We start from the raw sequence: 5725 nt of genomic DNA, 5'->3' as shown, positions 1-5725 counted from the left end.
AGGCCCCGCCCCGCCTCACCTTGCTCGCCGGCGGCGCGCCTTGGCCGCGGCCACGCCTCGGGCGTGTGCTCGCGAGCCCTGGCGGGTTCGTCCCGCCCCGCCACCCGTTACGCCCGCTCCGCCGGGCCCCTGTACCACTGACTAGTGGGTCCTCCCCCCTGTGTCAATGACAGATGGGGCCCACGCCCTTGGAACGTAAAAAAAAGAATATAAAAAAGTAAATAATAATAAAATAAAAAATGAAAAATAAATTTAATTAATTAATTAATTAACTAAATTAATTAAGTTAATTAATCCTGTTTAAATTAATCGAATTAATTAGTTAATTTAATTAAACAGTAATTAATTAGCTAAACCCTAATTAACCTAAACAGAGAATGACAGGTGGGTCCCACTGGACCCACATGTCAGTTTGACTTAGTCAACCCCTGCTGACTGCTGATGTCAGCATGACATCATGCTGATGTCGTAAATACAATTTCGAATTAAATTAAATGATTAATTAAATTCCAGAAATTAGTAAATCTTTAGAAAATCATATCTTTTAAACCGTAGCTCAGATGAAAATACTTTCTACATGAAAGTTGCTCAGAACGACGAGCCGAATCCGAATACGCGGTCTGTTCGTCCGCCACGCGTCCCTAGCTTAGTGAACCTGCAACATTTCACCTCCGGTTCATCTGTCCGAAAACGTGAAACACCGGGGATACTTCCCGGATGTCTCCCCCCTTCACCGGTATCACCTCATACCACGTTAGAACACGTCTAGCTCTGCGTGTTGTCCTGTTATGCACTTGCTTGCTATGTATTTACTATTTCTCCCCCCTCTTCTCTTCGGTAGACCCCGTGACGATGCTGATGCCCCTGTGGTCGACTACGTCACCGACGACCCCTCTCTCTTGTCTGAGCAACCAGGCAAGCCCCCCCTTTGATCACCAGATATCGCCTACTCTACTCTCTACTGCTTGCATTAGGGTAGTGTAGCATGTTACTGCTTTCGGTTAATCCCATTCTGTTGCATAGCCTGTCATTGTTGCTACAGTTGTTTCCCTTACCTGCTATCCTACTGCTTAGTATAGGATGCTAGTTTTCCATCAGTGGCCCAACATTCTTGTCCGTCTGCTGTGCTATACTATCGGGCCGTGATCACTTGGGCGGTGATCACGGGTATATACTTATATACTATATACTTGACACATGTGGTGACTAAAGTCGGGTCGGCTCGTTGAGTACCCGCAAGTGATTCTGATGAGGGGGCTGAAAGGACAGGTGGCTCCATCCCGGTAGAGGTGGGCCTGGGTTCCTGACGGCCCCCGACTGTTACTTTATGGCGGAGTGACAGGGCAGGTTGAGACCACCTAGGAGAGAGGTGGGCCTGGCCCTGGTCGGCGTTCGCGGATACATAACACGCTTAACGAGTTCTTGGTATTTGATCTGAGTCTGGCCATTTGGTCTATACGCACTAACCATCTACGCGGGAGTAGTTATGGGTATCCCGGCGTCGTGGTATCAGCCGAAGCTCTTTTTGACGTCAGCGACTGAGTGGCGCGCGCCGCATTGAACCGTAAGCTCGCGCTTGTATTAAGGGGGCTAGGTCTGCTTCCGGCCGCGTACGAACCATGCAGGTGTGCATAGGGCGATGGGCCCAGACCCCTGCGCGCATAGGTTTAGACCGGCGTGCTGACCTCTCTGTTGAGCCTAGGTGGGGTTGCGACGTGTTGATCTTACGAGGCCGGGCATGACCCAGAAAAGTGTGTCCGGCCAAATGGGATCGAGCGTGTTGGGTTATGTGGTGCACCCCTGCAGGGAAGTTTATCTATTCGAATAGCCGTGTCCCTCGGTAAAAGGACAACCCGGAGTTGTACCTTGACCTTATGACAACTAGAACTGGATACTGAATAAAATACACCCTTCCAAGTGCCAGATACAACCCGGTGATCGCTCTCTAATAGGGCGACGAGGAGGGGATCGCCGGATAGGATTATGCTATGCGATGCTACTTGGAGGACTACAATCTACTCTCTTCTACATGCTGCAAGATGGAGATGGCCAGAAGCGTAGTCTTCGACAGGACTAGCTATCCCCCTTTTATTCTGGCATTCTGCAGTTTAGTCCACTGATATGCCCCTTTACACATTTCCCATGCATATGTAGTGTAGCTCCTTGCTTGCGAGTACTTTGGATGAGTACTCACGGTTGCTTCTCTCCCTCTTTTCCCCCTTTCCTTTCTATCTGGTTGTCGCAACTAGATGCTGGAGTCCAGGAGCCAGACACCACCGTCGACGACGACTCCTACGATACTGGAGGTGCCTACTACTACGTGCAGGCCGCTGACGACGACCAGGAGTAGTTAGGAGGATCCCAGGCAGGAGGCCTGCGCCTCGTTCGATCTGTATCCCAGTTTGTGCTAGCCTTCTTAAGGCAAACTTGTTTAACTTAGGTCTGTACTCAGATTTTGTTGCTTCCGCTGACTCGTCTGTGATCGAGCACTTGTATTCGAGCCCTCGAGGACCCTGGCTTGTATTATGATGCTTGTATGACTTATTTATGTTTTAGAGTTGTGTTGTGATATCTTCCCGTGAGTCCCTGATCTTGATCGTACACATTTGTGTGCATGATTAGTGTACAGTCAAATCAGGGGCGTCACACTTCTTTTTCTAGCTAGCCTTCTTCTTCCAACTTTCTTCTTTCCCAATTTGCAGATTTGCTTTAGATGAGGAGCTTGCTTTCTTGGAGTATACTCTTTTTGTTTTGATTTTGTACGATGAACTTTGTTGGAGGAAACTTCTTATTGGATATGTAGTGTTGGAAACTTGTTGGATATGTGTTGTTGCAAACTTGTTGGATATGTTGTCGGATGTGTTGGAAACTTGTTGGATATGCTTGTCTATATATATCTTCAAATGTTTATTCTATGAAATTGAATGAATTTAAGAAAAAACAGGGGCTATACAGGCTCTTTGTCGTCTGCTGGCAGACTGCAAAGAGCTTTGCCATCAGCCAGCAGACGGCAAAGCTGCCACGTGGCAGCTACCTGTGCAACCTGGGGCACTGGCTGGCCTATTTGGTTACTTTGTCGTCTGCTGGCAGACAGCAAAGACCATTGCACCTTTGCCGTCTACCAGTTGACCGCATAGCATGCCACATGGAAGCACCTGGGGGCTGGCCTATTTGGTTACTCTGCCGTCCGCTGGCAGATGGCAAAGGTGCAATGGTCTTTGCCGTCTGCCAGCGGATGGCAAAGCATGCCGTTAACCCCCTAACGGACCTAACCTGCCACGTGTGCCGTCCAGCTTCTTTGCCGTCCGCTGGCGAACGACAAAGACCATTTCATAGGTGCCTTAAAAACATCCACTACTTGGCATATACTCCGCTCCAGGTGAGCTTACTAGCATAGGTGTCTTAAGAACTTTGGTGGGCAACTTATACTTATCCACAAACCCCCTTGAAATGTATGAATGCAATGCACCAGTATCAAAAAGAACGATTGCAGTAAATGACTTAATCAAAAACTTACCTATAACTGCATCTGGCTGCTCCTCAACCTCCTCCACGTTAATGTGGTTCACCTGTCCTCTGTTGAAAGGGTTGGGCTTCTTCCCAGAGCTTCCATTTCCATTGCCATTCTTCAACTCAGAACAATCATTGGCGTAGTGCCCAGTCTTCCCGCACTTGTAACATGTGACATGACTCAGATCCTTCTTAGCGGGTGTTGCTGGGTTGGAACGGTTCTGGTTGCTGCTTGCTCCATTCCCATTTCCATTCTTGGGGGCACTGTGGTTATGAGAACTTTCTCCATTGTGAGTGTGGCCTCCATGGTTATGGGTATATCCTCCCGAGTTCGGGGTAAAACGAGGCTTCTCCTGAGCTCCAGAATTATACTTCCCTTGTACATACTTCCTTTTGCGGCTCTCTATCTGCCGCTGCTTCCCTTCAATCATAAGAGCCCTCTCTACCAACTCCTGGTAGTTTGCAAATGTTGCTACCATCAACTGCATGCTCACCTCATCATTCAGCCCTTTCATAAACTTCTCCTGCTTCGCGGCATCTGTGGCCACATCATCCGAGGCATAGCGAGCTAACTTGTTGAACTCATCTACGTACTGCCCCACAGTACGATTTCCCTGATGTAAGTTGCGAAACTCACGCTTCTTCATGCTCATAGCTCCAGTTGAGACATGTGCAGTGTGGAATGCTTGCTGAAACTGATCCCAAGTGACACTGGCTATGGGGAAAGTGGTTGTGTAATTCTCCCACCATGAGGCTGCTGGTCCATCCAGTTGGTGTGCGGCAAAGCGCAGCTTCTCAGCATCTGTGCAACCTGCGGTGGTCAACTCCCTTCCAATCCCACGGAGCCAGTCATCAGCAACAATCGGCTCGGTGCTACTGGAAAACACCGGCGGATTCAACCTCAGAAAACGGGCTAAGTTGTCAACTGGAGGTGGTGGCGGTGGGTTATTGTTGTTGTTGTTGTTGTTCCCTTGGTTCTGGACTAGCAACTGCATCAAGGCATTCTGCTGTTGGATCAACTGAGTAAGCTCCGGTGGGAAGACAAATCCGGGTTCATGTCTCGGAGGCATCTGATGGGTTTAGAGGGGAGAGATTAGAATAGAATGAGGTCTAAGAGAAATCACTACCCATATGCACATGAGGCAAACACATTCATTTCAGACCACTCAATTCAAACAAGGGCATACAATTGATCTAGCTACCGTTACAATATACTCGGACTACTACTATATACATGGGGAAAATACTACTGATAACATGGTGGTCGACTAGAAATTTTGATCGATGGAAGACTCCATGATATCCGCTCCAGCTTCGTCTTCATAATCATCATCACTATCGGGGTCGGAGTCGGTGTCGTCGATGATGATGTAGTCCTCGGGGTGGTTGTCCTCTCCAGGTGCGGGGTCTCCCATGAATATCCTTAGCTTCTTCTTCAGGTCTTCATTCTTCTCCAGTAACACTACAATTTCCTCCTCATATCCATCACGTGTAGACTTGAGTTCCTCTTCAAGCTCCATGTTCCTGGTCATCACCTTCTTCAGATCTAGCATGCTGGCGCACATTTGGTTCTCCTGGCGGCAAATGTGCTGGTTTAACTCCTGGATGTAGGCTGCAATGGACTTGTCCCTCCTGGTGCTGATCATCTCCCATTGCTCATCTCGGCGCCCACATATCTGATAGATAGTGTCCTTAAGATCCTTGTTGTAAACTTCACCGATGCGTCCCATGGCTATGTGGGCTGCCATGCTCTTTCCTAGACTCCAGGTTGGTGCATCAAAGGAAAACTCTATGGGCTCAGTAACTGGCGCGAATGTCCTTCCTGGAACATGAACTCGAATCATCCAACGCTCCTCTTCTGGTAAAGTGGCGGTTTAGGTCCCGGTGAAGCTTGGTATTCCGATGTTCAGGCATCTAGTGACTTCCTTCAAATGTCGTCCAAAGGGTGTATCTTCATCCGGTTGAGCAAACTTGTACCTTGGGTCCGCCATCTATAGAGTAGAAACTGGAGATGAGTCAAAAATGAGTAGAGAAGAGTGACCTATGGCTTATCTTAATGGTCGCATCCTACAGTCAGCGTGTGCTCTGATACCATCTTGTAGCGATCCAACCTCAAATGATCAAATCTCTGTGCATAAGTGTCATCCTTGGATCGGTAATGCTGACACACGCAATACTTGAAGGATTTATACCAGAGTTCAATCACACACTTATT

The sequence above is a fragment of the Triticum aestivum genome, chromosome 4D (genome assembly GCF_018294505.1).
Source record: "Triticum aestivum cultivar Chinese Spring chromosome 4D, IWGSC CS RefSeq v2.1, whole genome shotgun sequence".
Lineage (NCBI taxonomy): Eukaryota > Viridiplantae > Streptophyta > Magnoliopsida > Poales > Poaceae > Triticum > Triticum aestivum.
Note: the sequence above shows the minus strand (reverse complement) of the source record.